The sequence below is a fragment of the Gobius niger genome (assembly GCF_951799975.1).
Source record: "Gobius niger genome assembly, chromosome: 10".
Classification (NCBI taxonomy): Eukaryota; Metazoa; Chordata; class Actinopteri; order Gobiiformes; family Gobiidae; genus Gobius; species Gobius niger.
The window spans coordinates 30867600-30888391 of NC_136861.1; the positions used below are offsets into that span (position 1 = coordinate 30867600).

Below are 20792 nucleotides of genomic sequence, written 5' to 3' on the forward strand. Positions count from 1 at the left end.
TATGCAATAATGATGAAGTGCTTATGAGACTTTTGGGTTTTTTGAGGTTTGTTCATGGATCTATGGATCACTAAATGCACGTAGGACCCCAAACAGTATGAAGCACAAAGCCACAAAGAGCTAGAAGGGCCTGGTTTTCTTTATGCAAATCACACTCTGTACTAAAGAGTAGTCAGAGAGAAGAGAGTCAATGAGAACAGCACCAGTGAAACCATGAGGAGTGTGTGTGTGCTGCTGCTGCTGGCTGTTGGACACAGTGAGTTTGACTGAATAAAGCAGACTGTTGACTGGCTCACACTCACTGTGTTTCCTCCACAGGTGTGAAGAGTGAGACACTGACCCAGCCAGACTCTGTGACTGTGCAGCCTGGAGGCCCTCTGTCCCTCACCTGTACTGTCTCCTACTCTGTCACCAGCTACTGGACACACTGGATCAGACAGCCTGCTGGGAAAGGCTTGGAGTGGATTGGGCAGAAATACACAGGAGGCTCTCACTATAAAGATTCACTGAAGAGCAAATTTAGCATTGATTTAGCCGGTAACACAGTGACTCTGACTGGAAACAACATGCAGCCTGGAGACTCTGCAGTTTATTACTGTGCCAGAGAGCCCACAGTCACACAGAGAATATGTGGAGCTGAACAAAAACACTTCAGGATGTTATTCTCTTAATGTCCCATAGGAGGCACTGTCTCTCCATTGAGCTCATTTGTTGAAGCACTATTATTCTCTCGGGGTAAACTGCAGCTGGACTTGTGGGTTTAGTTTCCTCTTTTTTCTCACCCATTGATTGTAAAATAAATGTAGAGTTTCTACAGTGGTGAATCCTGTGTAACATAATGGCACATGAGCTGTAAAATAAACACACCATAGTGATCAGGTTAGGAGCTCAAGTGTCTCAAGGACAGGTGTTATTCATACAAATAGAGTGGTTCTTATCGTTCCAGTGAATGGCTCTATTCTGAAACAAAAAGTAAAGGTGATTCAAAACGAGGATGTTGTCACTTTTGCAGGGCAGTTCCTGTGACTGGAGATGTCCTTCTGTTAATTAGAGATGCACAGACAGGGCTGGACTGGCAGAAAAAAGCCGCCCCGGGATTTTTGGGTCAAGACCGGCCCTCAAAAAAAACCAACTGTCATATTCAATACAAGTCGAGGTGATGAGCAAAACCATAAGCCCTTTGCTTGAACTAAAACAGTAGAAGCTACGAATCGAGGACAATAGTTGCATGTTGTTTCTGCCGAATTCAAGCTAACACTTCATAGCACTCAACACGCAGCACTAAGTAACTCTTGCCCCTAGAGGCCAAACGCGTAACTGCAGGTGTCGTAGCAAGTTGCGATTGTTTAACTTATTAATTGTCTCAGAGAGTAAATATTGCACTGACAGAAAAGGAGAGAGGGATATTGTACATCCAATTATACAATGGAAATTTTTCACTCAAACTTGGCTGTAAATACTGTTTAAAGTGACTTTAGCCCGCAGTTAGCTTTGCCCGTTAGTCTGTTAGCTTCTTCTTCGTGATTCTATTAGTGTGTATTGCTTGCTCCGGTCAAGTTGCAAACATGGTTTTCTGGCCAGAGACACCAGGGGGAGATGAAAGACCCTCCAATCATCCCATAAACACTTGTATTACCCCCACAGGGGCTACGAAAAGGATTTATTAAGGTAAACACGTTACCTTGTACTGCTTTAATCTTTTCATTTACAACTTGAAGGAACTTTTGTAAAATGACTAAACAATCTTAAAATGTGCGTTAATGAAGTTCCTCTTGCGACTGCAACACAAATGAACTTCTCAAAACCAACCAACTGATCCCAAGGCCAAACATTGTAAATCCTTTCAATGGAAGCTAGAAGATTTCCAACCTGCACTGACGACGAGGGGCAAGACGGAGTCACCTGACAACTCCCAGCATGCACTTCTTTGCAAACATTTGTCTAAAATGTATAAGAAATAGAGGTCTGAGGTTCTGTGGGTCCTGGAGGGTAGTACAATAAACAATTTCCTCTTATATTGGCAATGTGAGGGGCATGAGTGTTATGTCCGAGAGGCCCATTGAGATTATCTGTGAACCATAACTCAAGAAAGCGCCACCAGAAGGGAATAGAAGGCGTCACATCCATCTATTGGAGAAGTTGTGTAATTGCATCTATATAATGATAGAGTTTCTAATGGCTTTACCCGCTAATTGTGGGCCGGTGTAAGGTATAACAGGCCTTTTTGATTTGACTGGCCCAACCGGCCCAAAAGTACGTCGGCCCACCAGGAAAAACTCCCGAATCTCCCAATGGCCAGTCCAGCCCTGAGCACAGAGATGTGCCTTTAGCAGAAAAGTGTCTTGTTGATGCAATTTTCCATTTAACACAAGAGGATCATTAGATTTGCTTTTCAGATTTCAGAAAAGTTTATAAGTGTTTTGTGCTTTCCCACATACAACACTCGAATATAATGAAGGTGACAATACAGTAGCCGTCAAACGTTTGGAAACACTTTATGTTTTGGGTTTTTCTTATTTACATTGTGTGCGATTCTCATTAAAGACATTAGAAAAAGAATAAAAAACAAAACATTAAAAGAGTTGTTCCAAACATTTGAGGGCAATTGTGTATAGACCAGAGCTATATATGTTTAGAGAGACTGCTATTTGTCTCCAATCACTACATTTGCATGACATTTCCTGATCGTAGCGTCTCACAGACGCACAGAGTGTGTGCAGTATATATGAGCTCCTCACAGTCCCATGTGCAGTCTCAGGATGAACACTCTCAGGCTGTTGGTGGCTGCTCTCTGTCTGCTCTGTGAGTTTTCCTCTTTCACTCTCAACATCAGCTCTATTCACACACAATGCTCCTGTTACTGAAGCCTCCACTGAACACGTTTGTGTCCACAGGTGTGAAGAGTGAGACACTGACACAGCCAGACTCTGTGACTGTGCAGCCTGGAGGCCCTCTGTCCATCACCTGTACTGTCTCTTATTCTGTTGGCAGCTACTACACAGCATGGATCAGACAGCCTGCTGGGAAAGGCTTGGAGTGGATTGGGCGGAAATACACAGGAGGCTCTCACTACAAAGATTCACTGAAGAGCAAATTTAGCATTGATTTAGCCGGTAACACAGTGACTCTGACTGGAAACAACATGCAGCCTGGAGACTCTGCAGTTTATTACTGTGCCAGAGAGCCACGGTCACACAGAGAATATGTGGAGCTGAACAAAAACACTTCAGGATGTTATTCTCTTAATGTCCAATATGAGGCACTGTCTCTCCATTGAGATCATTTGTTGAAGCACTATTATTCTCTCGGGGTAAACTGCAGCTGGACTTGTGGTTTTAGTTTCCTCTTTTTTCTCACCCATTGATTGTAAAATAAATTTAGAGTTTCTACAGTGGTGAATCCTGTGTAACATAATGGCACATGAGCTGTTTAATAAACACACCATAGTGATCAGGTTAGGAGCTCAAGTGTCTCAAGGACAGGTGTTATTCATACAAATAGAGTGGTTCTTATTGTTCCAGTGAATGGCTCTATTCTGAAACAAAAAGTCAAGGTGATTAAAAACGAGGATGTTGTCACTATTGCAGGATGGTTCCTGTGACTGGAGATGTCCTTCTGTGAATTAGAGATGTACAGATGTGCCTTTAGTAGAAAAGTCTTTGTTGATGCAATTTTCCATTTAACACAAGAGGATCATTAGATTTGCTTTTCAGATTTCAGACAAGTTTATAAGTGTTTTGTGCTTGGGTTTGTACTGAGCCGCTGCGAGTCTGCGCGCCGTCACAGAAATGAAAACATTGCCTGTCCATTTAAGTATTTTAATGTTTTTAGCGATTTACAGGCGTTATAAAAAGCGGAATATTGTGAATGACTTTAGACCACAACTAGCAGTTTAAACCAATGTTCTTCTATACAATGTTGACCTCTCTGTCCTCAAAGGAGCGGCTGGAGGCTTTGAGGTGGAGGTGCACAGCAGACTGGGGGCCGCTTGTGCTTTCTCTTTGGTGCTGATAAAGCCTCTTCTGTAATACTTGTTTCGTTTCTCCAATATGATGTTCCTTGCATTCCTCTTCCTAGCAACGAATAGAATAAACCACGTTGCTTTGTTTGTGTCACAAGTGGCTCAGATGGACCAACACAGAAGGTCCAAAGACAGACAGATAGGGACATTTCTAAAACTGTTTGAGCAAAACCAGCTGCCACTAGGGGGAGGAGCCGGGCTAAGCTCAACTCCTCCTACTGGTTTTTATCTGGGCTGCGGGCTGAGCTGACGAAGCCTTTCGGATGAGAGGCGAAACGTTCGAGACTTCAGCTACTGAGTACAGAAGATGACTCAAGAATCTTCATTGAACGACTGAGAGCCTACACAGAAATCAGCTGTAGGACTTTTAATCTTAGAAAAAACTCACATGGACAATTTGACTGGGATTTGCTGCATTTATGTTGTTGGTTTTGATTTTCGCCCTGATCTAAATGATGGGTCTGGCTCCATAAACCCAGCCAAACTATTAGCATGAACGGGCTTCAGTTAGCCCGCGCTGAAAGCCACCATCACTTCTTAATTTACAGTCTATAACTAATCTATTGGTAGACGAAGCACAGGGTCGATACCTCTGACCTAAACTTACACCATCAAACTCTACATTTAAATACAGACGATGTGCATGAAGTGTCTGGACAGTAGAGTCTGCCAACCTGATCTATGAATGACTACTCCAACTGAAGAGCCAGTGTCAGCCCAAGCTTCACATTAATGGAATTGATGATTTTTGTATCAAAACATCAGGTTATTTCAACAATAAAACAGAAAGAACAGGAGAAGCTTCTCCTTCGTGTTCGAGTTTAAATTACTGAATGCACCAATAGTAGACAATGCACATACAAAAGACTCCCATATGAGCAAGTACATTTTTGTAATCTTGTTTTTGCAATAATGATGAAGTGCTTATGAGACTTTTGGGTTTTTTGAGGTTTGTTCATGGATCTATGGATCACTAAATGCACGTAGGACCCCAAACAGTATGAAGCACAAAGCCACAAAGAGCTAGAAGGGCCTGGTTTTCTTTATGCAAATCACACTCTGTACTAAAGAGTAGTCAGAGAGAAGAGAGTCAATGAGAACAGCACCAGTGAAACCATGAGGAGTGTGTGTGTGCTGCTGCTGCTGGCTGTTGGACACAGTGAGTTTGACTGAATACAGCAGACTGTTGACTGGCTCACACTCACTGTGTTTCCTCCACAGGTGTGAAGAGTGAGACACTGACCCAGCCAGACTCTGTGACTGTGCAGCCTGGAGGCCCTCTGTCCCTCACCTGTACTGTCTCCTACTCTGTTAGTACAGATACAGACTGGATCAGACAGCCTGCTGGGAAAGGCCTGGAGTGGATCGGGGAATACTGTGCTCCTAGATGCACAATGCTCCTCAAAGATTCACTGAAGGGCAAGTTCAGCATAAGTGTAGACACTTCTCGTAACACAGTGACTCTGACTGGAAACAACATGCAGCCTGGAGACTCTGCAGTTTACTACTGTGCCAGACGACCACAGTCACACAGACGATATGTGGAGCTGAACAAAAACCTGTCAGTGTCGTTCACTACAGTTGCCAGAGGAGGAGCTCTCACACTGTCAGAAAACACTAAACACATTTGCAGTCTTTAAAGCAAGGACACATTTGAAAAAAGAAACTTATTGCATAACAGTCAGAGAGGAGGTGATTATACTTTTGTTTAAAAAGTGGAAGGAATTTGTGAATCATTGTCCAATCTGAAATGAGCTCCTCTAACACTTCTGAAGTCATAATCACCTGTGTATGGAATGCATTGTTTGTGACCCCCCGACTGGAGATTTGTCAGTGGGACATATTGGTCACCTGGCATGTACAGATAGTCCTGAAGTACATTTCCACTGGTCAAACTGGGCTTTAGGGCTGAGGTACTATAACTAGCTGCACCTTAAAGCCATCCTGGGATTGTGCAGTTTTCCTGCTCTGTTCAATACCCTCCCTTTGTGAAGTTATGTGATGCATTTGCATCTCCTTTCCTGGTCAAAGCCAGGAAAAAAGAGAGTAGTATAAAGAGAGCAGTATATATGAGCTCCTCACAGTCCCATGTGCAGTCTCAGGATGAACACTCTCAGGCTGTTGGTGGCTGCTCTCTGTCTGCTCTGTGAGTTTTCCTCTTTCACTCTCAACATCAGCTCTATTCACACACAATGCTCCTGTTACTGAAGCCTCCACTGAACACGTTTGTGTCCACAGGTGTGAAGAGTGAGACACTGACACAGCCAGACTCTGTGACTGTGCAGCCTGGAGACACTCTGTCCATCCCCTGTATTGTCTCCTACTCTGTCAGCAGCTACTGGACAGCATGGATCAGACAGCCTGCTGGGAAAGGCCTGGAGTGGATTGGACACAGATCCACAGGACCCTCTTACTTTAAAGAATCACTGAAGGGCAAGTTCAGTATTAATGTGGATTCCTCCAGTAACACAGTGTTTCTGATGGGACAGAACATGCAGCCCGGAGACTCTGCAGTTTACTACTGTGCCAGAGAGCCACAGTCACACAGAGCTGTACAAAAACACTTCAGTGTTAGTCTCTTGAGATCCAGTAGGAGGCACTGTCACTCTGTTGAGAGACTTTGTTAAGGCACCATTAAACTGTCAGCAGTAACAGCAGCTGGACTTGGCTCTTTACCTCAGACATTTATAGCAAAATAAGGTAGAGATTTTTTGTGGTACAACATTTGCTCTGTCATCATGTTTCTCTGAGTCAGAAATCAGTCTTATAACACTTAGAAATGGGGAAAATGGAGAAAGATAAGCACACACACATACACATATAAATCTGCATTGTAAGCTTTTGATGAAAATGGTGAGCCAGCTACAGCCGGTTTATCGAACTTAAGCATTCGATCAATTGTCCTCAAACTTATCACTCCAAGTACCACCTCATGGAATATTTGAATCTGCAAACACCACAGTGTATTGTATATTTATTAAACGATCGAAGTAAGTAATCAGAAAAAATCATGAAGAATCTATTTCACCTTTTGGACCCTGGGGGTTCTCGAGGACCTAGCACGGGGTACTTGAAACAATTTCAGATTGAAAAAAGGGGGAAATTTAACATTTTTTTTTTATAGGAAAAGCTATATTTTTCAGTAAAATATGTTGCCTTGGGAGTATTTTAGGCTTATTTTGACCGCAACATTGTCCTTTTTCTTGCAAATACCATTTTTAAGTAATTACTGCAACACCCCTGAGGTAGAAGAAGAAGGAAGAATGAAAAGAAGATTGTTGTCATTATTGTAAGGCCAAATCTCAATTCTTTACCCCTTGGCCCTCCGCTTAGCCCTTCCCTTCCCCTCCACTTGACAAAACACGGAAATAAGTTGCGAAATGGATTCACGAGCATCGTCAATCAGCACTCCGAGGCTGCCTGTCCCCGCTCTGAGCGCACTGTGAGCGGGTCTACCTCTGCCCGGCCCCGCTATGACTGCGCTATACAGTGGGGAAAAAAAGTATTTGGCCAAAATCCAGTAGAATGTCTATATGAAACTGACCAAATACTTTTTTTCCCCCACTGTATGAGTGGATCTTCTACAGATTTTCTACAGGGCCTGGCCTCTGTGATCTATTACATAAACAACAAACCTACATGCTTTAATTTTTCTTTCTGGTGCTGGCCATCTCCAGCTGCCGTTGTTGGCAAATTTTATGTTTTAAACAGCTAAGTTAACCCTCGCGTTGCCACATTTGACGTTGTCGGCAGGATGTTGATATAGAAAACAGAGGCCTGTGTTTCAAATGGGATTCATGTACAGCTAAGTTAACCCTTGCATTGCTATAATGACAAGTAGTTTTTTTTTTTACATTTTCTTTCATATAAATGTGTTCTTATATAGATACTAAAAATAGATACTAAAAAGACTCCATTCTAAACTCACATAAGCCTTAATCATCTGTGAATGCAGTCAGCGCACTCCTGGGACTGGGGTCCTTCCCACCTTCACGCTTGTGTGCCTCCACAGAGTCTTGCCTGGATACCTCCTCATTTGCCCCTTCTTTTGTTTGTTCAACTATGAATGAACACATGGGATTGTGTAGGAAACAAAAAAAATGGGTGAAATAAGACAAAATAAGTTTATATTTTACATTTTTCCAAATTGCCACCTTTTATTCTAAGCATTTTCAAGTTTCAAGTTTCAAGTTTAATGGTTTTGTATAGCCCAATATCACAACAGAAGTCGCCTCACAGGGCTGCACCAAACATTAAGGCAATAAAACAGAGCAATAAATATGACAATTAAAAAAGTTCAGGTGAATCCAGGCAAATATAATGTCCAGTAGGAGGTAGCGACGAGCGGCGTGGGCGTCCCCCGTCCTCAGACTCTCCAGCACGGCAAGGAAAAACTCAAAAACCCGGCAGGAGAAAAGAGAAACCTCGGGGAGAACCACAGAAGGAGAGATCCACTCCCATGGACGGACAGGCTATAGAGACCCAGGGCCGAAGGATCCCTCAGCAGACGGGCCAAGATCGCAGACCGTCCAGTCCTCAGATTCCAGAATGCAGGTTCCTCCGTTTTCCTCAATGAGCTTCATAAGGTCATCCCTGAAAGGTTTTAACAGTCTGTGAAGTGAAAACCATTTCTGGTGACGACTTCCTGAAGCTCACTGAGAAAATGTCAAAAGTGCAATGCAGTGATCAAAGCAAATTCTGAAGAATTAATGTCAACTTTTTCATGTTAATTAAAACATCACTCCATATGTGCTCGATCATAAGTAAAAGCCTTCAGTGAGAGTCTACAATATAAAGGGTCTTGAAATAAAATAAAAGAACAAAGCATAAAAGAAGCGTTTCCAAAAAATGGACGGGTAAAGAGCAAAGCTATTGAATATATATGTTTAGAGAGACTGCTATTTGTCTCCATCACTACATTTGCATGACATTTCCTGATCGTAGCGTCTCACAGACGGACAGAGTGTGTGCAGTATATATGAGCTCCTCACAGTCCCATGTGCAGTCTCAGGATGAACACTCTCAGGCTGTTGGTGGCTGCTCTCTGTCTGCTCTGTGAGTTTTCCTCTTTCACTCTCAACATCAGCTCTATTCACACACAATGCTCCTGTTACTGAAGCCTCCACTGAACACGTTTGTGTCCACAGGTGTGAAGAGTGAGACACTGACACAGCCAGACTCTGTGACTGTGCAGCCTGGAGGCACTCTGTCCATCCGCTGTACTGTCTCCTATTCTGTTAGTGGCTACTACACAGCCTGGATCAGACAGCCTGCTGGGAAAGGCCTGGAGTGGATTGGAGACAAATACACAGGAGACACTCGCTATAAAGAATCACTGAAGACAAAATTTAGTATTGATTTAGAGGCTTCCAGTAAAACATTGACTCTGACTGGAACAAACATGCAGCCTGGAGACTCTGCAGTTTACTACTGTGCTCGGTACTCACAGTCACACAGAGAATATGAAGAGCTGAACAAAAACACTTCAGTGTAATTCTCTTGGGATCCAGTAGGAGGCGCTGTCACTCTATTAAGATTTGTTAAGGGGCCATTAAACTGTCAGCGGCAACAGCAGCTGGTCTTGTGGTTTTAGTTTCCTCTTTACCTTTACGTTTAAGTCAAATAAGGTGCAGTTTTAATTTTTGTTGTTTTAGTGGTAAAACATTTGCTCTGTCATCATGTTTCTCTGAGTCAGAAATTATTTGGGTGCCTAAAGTGTGGCACAGGGGCCAAATGTGGCGTTAGACCAATTGTTGACGGCCCTCGGGCTTCTCCATCCCCAGAGAGGGTCCTTTTTATTTAAAGTTTAATGATTCTACACAATTATAACCTCAACAACTGAGGCTTTATTGTGAGACAGAGCTGGCATTAAGGGTTTAAGCATAAATAAAGCTGTGGGGTGTGGTTTAAACTTGTGCTGAATACACCCAGTCCAAGGTTTCACAGCACTGACCACTGATCTGTGGCCCTTCACCTGTGTACGCTTCAATACGTGGCCCTACATGACAAATGTTTGGACACCCCTAACTAAAAGATTTATCGATAGAACCACAATCGAGGTTTTCACTTCTGCAATAACAAAACCTCAAGAGGCTGAGGTTTGGTAAAAGTTAGTCCCATGAAGCAGATTTGAAAGTGTTTCGATCAACGCTTTGTGATGCCTTCCTTATTGTGTTTTGTTCTAATGTGGGGCAATTTGAGCAAGAATATGTTATTTGACAGTCTAAAAGTAGCATGAATTTGTAGCAGTTTATGCATTTAAATGTATAAAAGTCACAATCTTATCACAATCACAATAGTTGTATCTGTTCAATCCATCATTCGTGAATGGAAAGAGCATAGCACCACTGCGGCCTTACCAAGACACGGAACTTTCAGTAAAAAATTCAAAATAAAATGTTTATGGTTGTAAACATGACAAAATGTGCAAAAGTTCAAGGTGTATTAGTACTTTCGAGAGGCACTGTAAGTTTAAAGAGACTACTATTTGTCCCCAATCACTATATTTGCATGACATTTCTTGATCGTAGCCTCTCACAGATGCACAGAGTGTGTGCAGTATATATGAGCTCCTCACAGTCCCATGTGCAGTCTCAGGATGAACACTCTCAGGCTGTTGGTGGCTGCTCTCTGTCTGCTCTGTGAGTTTTCCTCTTTCACTCTCAACATCAGCTCTATTCACACACAATGCTCCTGTTACTGAAGCCTCCACTGAACACGTTTGTGTCCACAGGTGTGAAGAGTGAGACACTGACACAGCCGGACTCTGTGACTGTGCAGCCTGGAGGCCCTCTGTCCATCCGCTGTACTGTCTCCTACACTGGTGGCTACACAGCATGGATCAGACAGCCTGCTGGGAAACCCATGGAGTATATTGGATATCACTGTGCGTCGTGTACACTTGTGATCACAGATTCACTGAAGAACAAGTTCAGTATTGATCATTCCTCCAGTAACACAGTGATCCTGAATGGAAAGAACATGCAGCCTGGAGACTCTGCAGTTTACTACTGTGCCAGAGAGCCACAGTCACACAAAGAATATGTGGAGCTGTACAAAAACACCTCAGAGTGTCATGCACTACAGCGACCACAGGAGGAGCTGTGACACCAAGACAAGATCATTAGAACACCACCGAAAAGGCTAGAAACATGAACTTTTTGATTTTGTGACATTTAAAAATACACCTTTTATAGTTACTGACTTTTGAAACATGTTCATCTACATTTTTCTTGTGTTTGTTCAATATTTTTATGGGTTCAGTGATTTCATATTTTTTTTTGTACATTGGAGAAGAAAGTCCAATCATGGCGACCTCCCAAAACTACGTAAAAATATAAATAATTTAAAAAGGTAAAGGAAAATGTTAACAGTGGTTTATCAGTTAACAGTGGTTTACTGTAGAAAAATCCTAATGCTCGGCTCTCACAATCAATATTGCAATGTACACTAATATCTAAATATTTGTGAACAATATTCATGGTATAAACCTTTTTTGTTTCAATTAAAAAAAAATATTTTAAGATGTGTTTTTTAGTTGGTCTAATTTTTTGCAGCTTTGTGAACATTGGAATTTGTCGCAGCTCTAATAATTCAAGTTCAAGTTCTTTATTCTGAGGTACAATATTACTTCTCAACTGACAGCTTCAAATTGGTCAGTTGCAAACATTATTACAAATAGAAGAACATAAAAACATTACATTGCTTCGTATTCTCCTCCCTATTTTGCTTTTTCCTCTTCATCTTCTTCCAATACATCCTCTCCCTTTTCTTCCTCCCCTTCTTCCTCTTCTTCTCAAAGGATTTACCAGTACACGTTCTCACAAACGCTCACATACTTTCCCTTGATTATTTTGCATAAAGAAGACAATCCCAGTTTGATTCAATGCAAACTACACTGTGTGTGTCCTGTGTGTGTATATAAGGTAGAGTGTGGACTCTGCCTCCACACTCATGATGCTGTCTGGAGCTCTTCTTCTGCTGCTGCTGTTGGCAGCTGGACCCTGTGAGTCACTGTTCACCTCAGTCCACTCTGTTACAACTGAACAGCACAGTTTGACCTCAACATTGTGCTCTGTCCACAGGTGTGAAGAGTAAGACTCTGGCTGTTTCTCAATTGCGAGGATCCGTCCTCCGTTTGGCCACTTCGTTGACGTCCTCGGTGGAGGCTCCTCCAAAACGGAGCGGAGTGTCCTCTCCCCGCGGCCTTTGAGCTCAAATGGAACGGCCTCCGGAGCGAGCGGCTGCGTCAGGTCACGTGTCAATCTATGCTCATTAAAACAACTGTTTTATGAATAACAGAGGCCAGGAAACTGTTTATGTGGAACAAAACTTTTTTAAAGTGAGTTCAAACTAATAAAGTTTTGCGAGAAAAGAAAAAAGAAACTATGCTGCAGTGCATCATGGGTAATTTCAGCTCTCCGAGGCAGCGGAGGATCCACTGCTGTATCCTTCGTAAATGAGCCAAACGGAGGAGTCGAGCTGCGAGGGGGCGAGTGGTCCAGGTGAAATGGAACACCACTTGGCGGCGCTGTGATGACGCGAATGACGTCCGAAGTGGTCGAGACGCCGAGGATCCTGGCAATTGGGAAACAGCCTCTGACACAGCCACAATCTGTGACTGTGCAGCCTGGAGGCCCTCTGTCCATCCCCTGTACTGTCTCCTACTCTCTTGTTGGCGACTGGACAGCATGGATCAGACAGCCTGCTGGGGAAAGCCTGGAGTGGATTGGAAGCATATACACAGGAGGCTCTAACTATAAAGATTCACTGAAGAGCAAGTTCAGTATAAATGTGGATTCCTCCAGTAACACACTGACCCTGATGGGACAGAACATGCAGCCTGGAGACTCTGCAGTTTACTACTGTGCCAGAGAGTCACAGTCACACAGAGAATATGAAGAGCTGAACAAGAACACTTCAGTGTTGTTCTCTTGAGATCCAGTAGGAGGCGCTGTCACTCTATTGAGATTTGTTAAGGCACCTTTAAACTGTCAGCGGAAACAGCAGCTGGACTTGTGGTTTTAGTTTCCTCTTTACCTCAGACATTTATTGTAAAATTTTTATTTTTGTTATTTTAGTGGTAAAACATTTGCTCGGTCATCATCTTAGAAATCATTTGGGTACTTAAATGTGGCCTGGGGGCCAAATGTGGCCCTCAGACCAATTGTTGACGGCCCTTAGGCATCACCAGAGAGGGTCCTTTTTATCAACTAAGGCTTTATTGTGAGACAGAGCTGGCATTAAGGATAAATAAATAAAGCTGTGGTTTAAACTTGTGCTGAATACACCCAGTGTCACGGTTTGGTTAGGACCCAAAAGCAGAACACAAACTGGCAAGTGCACAAAAGGACATTTATTGCGTAGGTGAATTGGTGGCTGGTAGATGGATAACAGGCAGGCCAGTAGGCGGACAAACATGCAGGTACACAGCACGGCAGGCAGACAAACAGGTCCTGGAAAAAAGACAAAAATTATTTAAGGCACAAAAAATCTTCACCAAACTCACAGAAGCTAAAGCCAAACTAACTGTGGTAGTTTAAGTGACGAACTGGCAGCGTGTGGAGGAAGAGCCAGGCGTCTTGTAGAGGTCACAAGGTGCAGGTAACGAGCTGTGGAGTGGATGCAGGTGCGTAACAGGTTGCAGATTTGATGGCTCCGCCCAGGTGAGGAAACAGACAAACACAAAAACAAGAGGGAGGGGAGGAGTGGCAAAACAGGACCATGACACCCAGTCCAAGGTTTCACAGCACTGACCACTGATCTGCTTCAATATGTGGCCCTTCATGACAAATGTTGGGACACCCCTGGCTGCAAGATTTATCAATATTGAATCTCAATCGAGGTTTTCACTTGTGTTATAACTTAACCTCATGAGGCTTATTTTTTTTCTTCTGTCTCTGGTATTTGAGTGATCGATGTCACTGATCAGAGCCTCTGATCTGAGGTTCAGCTGCAACAGATAAAAGTTTGTCTGAGTTTCCATGAAGCCGATTCTTAAGTGTTATAGACACTTTGTGATTCCATCCCAGACTTATTTCAGTCACGTGGCTGTTCCCCAGAGGTACGCTGAATGTCGGTGGAAACTCCTCCAGAAGAGGGCGCTGTCCAAATAAAACCAAACATTTTTGAAAGTAGATTATTGTGCACTGTTCTAATGTGGGGCAATTTGCGCAAGAACTAACATCACCAAACTTTGCTTTCTCGACTCGAGGACTGTGTGGGCATCAAAGGCACAGCCTTACAATGGTTCAAGTCGTATCTTGAGGGCCGCTCTTTTTCTGTTCAGTTGGGCCCTTTTAGCTCGAGGGTGGCCCCTGTGGAGTGCCCCAAGACTCTATTTTAGGCCCTTTATTGTTTTCTTTGTATTTATTGCCCCGAAGGTCCATTTTTCAAAAATATAATATAATTTGTTTCACTGTTTTGGCGATGATGTCCAAGTTAATCTGCCTTTAAAACCGAATACAGATAGTGCCCACACCCTGGTAAACTGTCTCCAGGAAGTAAAGCAGTGGTTGGCTCTAAACGTTTTGAAGTTTAACGAATCTAAGACAGAGGTCCTCTGAGTCACCACTGACAAAAACAGAAATCTTGGTGTGATTATTGACAGCTCCTTCAGCTCAGTAGTGAAAGTAGGCTTTTACCAGTTACGCCTTGTCAGTAAAGTAAATCCCTACTTACCACACGCTGATCTAGAGCGTGTCCATGCCCTTATCTCGTGCCGGTTGGACTGCTGTAACTCCTTATACTACAGATTAGACAGGCCTCCATCCATTGCCTGCATCTGGTCGCTGCAGCACGCACGCAGATTCACGCAAATCTGAGCATATAACTCATGTTCTGCCTCTGCACTGGCTCCCAGTGAGCCACAGGATCCAACTTAAGGTCCTATTGATGTTTTTCAAGTGTTTAAATGGTATGGCTCCTTCTTCAGAGCTTCTGACTGTTCACGCCCCAAAGAGGACAACCAGGTCGGCGAATGAAATGTTGCTAGTTGTTCCGAGATCATGGATGAAAACGAGAGGTGACCGTGCTTTGGAACTGGAGAACATGTGGCCCATCGCGAGAACCAGGGACACAAGTTTCGAGAACAACGCAAAAGACATTTTTTTTGGAAAATTGGTGAGTTCCCCTTTTTTGCAGAATCTTTCAGTTAAAGCCACGAAAAAGCTCCATGTTTCAGCTAATAGTATTGCTATTGCAGCTAATAGTATTGGTATGTCTAAAAGTGTAAACTTTTAGGTTCAAACTGGGGAGATTTGGGAGCGTGCAGTCGGGGTGTGACTGTATTTACAATCTGGGTAAACACCGGGTCGTGTTGGATGGACAAAGACTGTAGCAGACGAGCTGAACCGCGAACATGTTTGGGAGCGGATTTATGAATCACAGCTTATGTGGCGCCTCCTCCTCATGAAGAGCCTTGATAGCAAAACAGCGACAGTGGGACAGAGACGCTGCTTTGCTCCCCAGACAGGACACAAGAACACCTCCGGCAAGTTTTGTATCTTTTTACTACGGTGGATTTGAGTTGATCTCTGATGTCTCGCTCTGTTTCCACGCTAGAACACGCCCGTCTCCTGTTTCCTTCTGTTGTTTCTGTTCTTTGCGTTGTTGACACATTCTTAAGCGAACAAATGCCACGCAATGAAGGCAGTTTTTTACACACGCCTATTGTGGATCAGTTTATGTGCGTTTGAGTGAGTGAACTCTGAAACCACACACACATGACACGACAGAGAGAGCTTTACAGCGGTGTGGCTTTTCTAAATGAGATGTAAATGAGCCCTATATGTTTTTTGTGGTGACGTCACAGTTCTACTTCCGCGGTCATAGATGTGCGAGAAACAACAAAAAAGTCTTTAATACTTATGTAATGCCACAATCAATATTTCTGAAACTCAACAGAGAGTGACTGAACAAACTTATTTCTCAGACTCATTAGCCAAAAATGCCGCATCTACTGCTAAAAAAGTGTTATTTACTAAAGTCGGTACTTCCGGGGTTAGCGTAGATAAGTAGGTTCAGTCACTCCCCGTCGAGTTTCAGAAATATTGATTGTTGTATTAAAGATTTTTTAATGTTTTTTTTTCTCGCATATTAGCCGGTATGCTAGGACCCGGAAGTCGCGTTTGTTAATCAAACTTAACAAACGTATAGTCACTCCGAGAGAGGTGAGAACAGCCCAGAAGTTTAGAGGCCGATTCCTCTCTTTGACATATTTCCGGTTCCTAAATTCCACTTGCCTCATCTTCTCCAAATATGATCAGATTTCCATGTTTTCCACATTGTTGGAAACTTTGGAGACGACACTTTCATAAGCTTTGTCCCGCTCAAAATGCCCCAAAACCCAGTCGTGTCCCCCCGTTCTCGTGAAGGGTCACATAAGGTCAAATTTGTGGAAATTGTAATCAAAGCAAAACCTATGCTTAATTCTCCATATGTTATGATTTGGTAATAACTAATCTAAAACATGAGGAAGGATGTAAGAGGTGAACAGCAGCTGGACTTCCTCTTTCCCCCAACGTTTGAACTATGTTTGAATAATAAAGTGACTGAATATCAGATCGTGTTTAACCTCTTAACCCCCACCTGAACTGAGCACATTTCCTCCAGTTTGGCAGTAAAAGTTTCAACAAAAAAGTGAGAAAAATGAGACAAAACCTCATTTTTGAGCGATATTGAGAGTGTTGTTTTCTGTTGTATTTTTAAATATTTTATTGTATTGCATTTTAATGTGTATAATTGTACTTTTACGCCATTCAGGAGGACACACAACAACTGTCTAGGGACTACAGATGAAAAATAGCCCTTATTGTGGCATATTTGCATGTATAATGTATATTAATATGCACTGTCCCTATAATAAATAAATAAATAAAATAAAAACCTCAAAGCAACAAAAATGAGACAAAACCTCTACAAAAAAGTTGCAAAATGAGATGAAAAAGAAAGTGAAAAAAGTGGCGACAACGCAGCAACAATGCAAGCGAGACGATCCGTTTTTCTAGGTCTTTGAAATGAGACGTTGCACTGGCCCACAGGCTGAAAGCTCCTGTCGAGAAGCTTTTAGATTTGGGTAAAGCCAATGCACTCGGTAAAGGCGGTTGGTCAGATTACATTTCAGAAATCTAGGTCCATATGTTGGAGTTGTATCCGTTTCCATTTTTGGTGCTCAACCCGCTCCAAAGTGTCTAAAACTCAGAAAAGTTATAGTAAAAAGTGTTTTGTTAAATTATAATAATAAATTATAATTGTCTTGAATAAGGTAGCCACTGTCACCACTGTTTCCTGCTGAAACAATCCCAGTTTGATTCAATGCAAACTACACTGTGTGTGTCCTGTGTGTGTATATAAGGTAGAGTGTGGACTCTGCCTCCACACTCATGATGCTGTCTGGAGCTCTTCTTCTGCTGCTGCTGTTGGCAGCTGGACCCTGTGAGTCTCTGTTCACCTCAGTCCACTCTGTTACAACTGAACAGCACAGTTTGACCTCAACATTGTGCTCTGTCCACAGGTGTGAAGAGTGAGACTCTGACACAGCCACAATCTGTGACTGTGCAGCCTGGAGGCCCTCTGTCCATCCGCTGTGCTGTCTCCTACTCTCTGAGCAGCTACCACACACACTGGATCAGACAGCCTGCTGGGAAAGGCCTGGAGTGGATCGGGTATAACTGTGCTGGCTGTAGCGGAGCTCTCAAAGATTCACTGAAGAGCAAGTTCAGTATAAGTGTGGATTCTTCCAGTAACTCAGTGACTCTGACTGGAAACAACATGCAGCCTGGAGACTCTGCAGTTTATTACTGTGCCAGACGACCACAGTCACACAGAGAATATGAAGAGCTGTACAAAAACACTTCAGGATGTTATTCTCTTAATGTCCCATAGGAGGCACTGTCTCTCCATTGAGCTCATTTGTTGAAGCACTATTATTCTCTCGGGGTAAACTGCAGCTGAACTTGTGGTTTTAACCCTAACCCTATTTTGCGCTTTTTCTCTGATGTCTCGCTCTGTTTCCATGTTAGAATACGCTCGTCTCCTGTTTCCTTTTGTTGTTTGGGGAGGAGGCACTTCTGCTTTGGTTTGCGTTGTTGACCCATCCTTTAGCGAACAAATGCCACGCAATGAAGGCAGTTTTAAAAAAAAGCCTTTAGTGGATCAGTTTATTTGCGTTTGAGTGAGTGAACTCAAGGCCTGAGGACTGAAACCACACACACATGACACGACTAAATGAGATGTAAATGAGCCCTATACATTTGTTGTGGTGACGTCACAGCTCTTCTTCCGGGGTCATAGATGTGAGAAACAACAAAAAAGTCTTTAATACTTTAATGCCACTATCAATATTTCTGAAACTCAACAGAGAGTGACTGAACATACTTATTTCTCAGACTCATTAGCCAAAAATGCCGCATCTACTGCTAATTATTTACTAAAATCAGTACTTCCGGTTTAGCGGAGATAAATGCTAACGGCGGAGCAGCTACGCTAACCCCGGAAGTACCGACTTTAGTAAATAACACTTTTTAGCAGTAGATGCGGCCTTTTTGGCTAAAGAGTCTGAGAAATAAGTAGGTTCAGTCACTCCCTGTCGAGTTTCAGAAACATTGATTGTTGTATTAAAGATTTTTTAATGTTGTTTTTTCTCGCATATTAGCCGTTATGCTAGGACCCGGAAGTCGCAACGTCAAACTTAACAAACGTATAGTCACTCCGAGAGAGGTGAGAACAGCCAGAAAGTTTAGAGGCCGATTCCTCTCTTTGACATATTTCCGGTTCCTAAATTCAACTTGCCTCATCTTCTCCAAATATGATCAGATTTCCATGTTTTCCGCATTGTTGGAAGCTTTGGAGTCGACACTTTCATAAGCTTTGTCCCGCTCCAAATGCCCCAAAACCCAGTCGTGTCCCCCCGTTCTCGTGATGGCTCACATAAGGTCAAATGTGTGGAAATTGCAATCAAAGAGAAACCTATGCTTAATTCTCCATATGTTTATGTATATGTGTGTATGTTATGATTTGGTAATAACTAATCTGCAGCTTCAATAATGCAAATATTTTTCATATAAATCAGCTTCCCCCCCCTTAACTGTCATGCAAACACAACTCACTGCCCCTGTTAAAAGCCACAGTCTTAGCTCTGTTTGACACAGTTTCATGATGGACTCGCTGATTCTCCTGATGGGGGCACTTTTCCCCTGTAAGGCCGTTCATCCACACTCATCACTACATTTCCGAGTGCTGTGTTGTTGACTTGTCATATTTTTTCCCCAGATGTGACTTGCCAGAGCCTCCAGTCCATCCCCTCCTCCCCGGTTCTCCACAGGCCTCAGGAGTCTCTCAGTCTCTCCTGCAGCGGCACCGGATTCAACTTCGGCGGCTCCGGGATGCCCTGGATCCGACAGGCAGAAGGAAAAGCTCTGGAGTGGCTGGGGCTGATTTACTACGACGCAAGTAAAGTGAACTATGCGAGCAGCGTCCAAGATCGAATAGAAATCACCAGAGACAACGGGAAAAGCTCAGTGTTTCTGAGACTGTCCAGCCTGAGGCCCGAGGACTCGGCTGTGTACTTCTGTGCCAGACACACAGTGGTTGCACATAACACTGAAGCCGTACAAAAACCTCAGAAAGTCACACAGCCTAAAGGGGGCGGTAGATGGTTTGAAATGGTTGGGCTCAGAGCAAAAACATGAGGAAGGATGTAAGAGGTGAACAGCAGCTGGACTTCCTCTTTCCCCCAAATGTTTGAACTATGTTTGAATAATAAAGTGACTAAAAATCAGATTGTGTTTAACCTCTTAACCCCCACCTGAACTGAGCACATTTCCTCCAGTTTGGCTGGAGTAGAAGTAAAAGTTTCAACAAAAAAGCAACAAAAAAAAAGTGAAAAAAGTGACGACAACACAGCAACAATGCAAGCGAGACGATCCGTTTTTCTAGGTCTTTGAAATGAGATGTTGCACTGGCCCACAGGCTGAAAGCTCCTGTCGAGAAGCTTTTAGATTTGGGTAAAGCCAATGCACTCGGTAAAGGCGGGGGGTCAGATTACATTTCAGAACTCTAGGTCCATATGTTGGAGTTGTATCCGTTTCCATTTTTGGTGCTTTATTTTATTACTATTGTGCACAACCCGCTCCAAAGTGTCTAAAACTCAGTAAAGTCATAGTAAAAAGTGTTCAAAAAAAATAAATTATAATTTTCTTGAATAAGGCAACAGTACCTTAAATGTGTTCTTTGTATGTGTTTCTCTCCACCACTGTTTCCTGTAGAAGACAATCCCAGTTTGATTCAATGCAAACTACACTGTGTGTGTCCTGTGTGTGTATATAAGGTAGAGTGTGGACTCTGCCTCCACACTCATGATGCTGTCTGGAGCTCTTCTTCTGCTGCTGCTGTTGGCAGCTGGACCCTGTGAGTCTCTGTTCACCTCAGTCCACTCTGTTACAACTGAACAGCACAGTTTGACCTCAACATTGTGCTCTGTCCACAGGTGTGAAGAGTGAGACTCTGACACAGCCACAATCTGAGACTGTGCAGCCGGGAGGCCGTCTGTCCATCCGCTGTACTGTCTCCTACACTCTGAATAGTTATGCTACACATTGGATCAGACAGCCTGCTGGGAAAGGCTTGGAGTGGATCGGGTATCACTGTACTGGCTGTACAGTTGTACTCAAAGATTCACTGAAGAGCAAGTTCAGTATAAGTCTGGATTCCTCCAGTAAAACAGTGACTCTGACTGGAAACAACATGCAGCCTGGAGACTCTGCAGTTTATT

The 20792-nt window shown here is 43.2% G+C and overlaps 1 gene segment (V, D, J or C); it reads left to right on the forward strand.

The window, feature by feature from the left end:
• The first annotated feature begins 19177 nt into the window (after positions 1-19177).
• Positions 19178-19710, forward strand: LOC306969615 (immunoglobulin heavy variable 3-33-like). The segment is given in 2 exons: positions 19178-19217; positions 19292-19710.
• The last annotated feature ends 1082 nt before the right edge of the window (positions 19711-20792 follow it).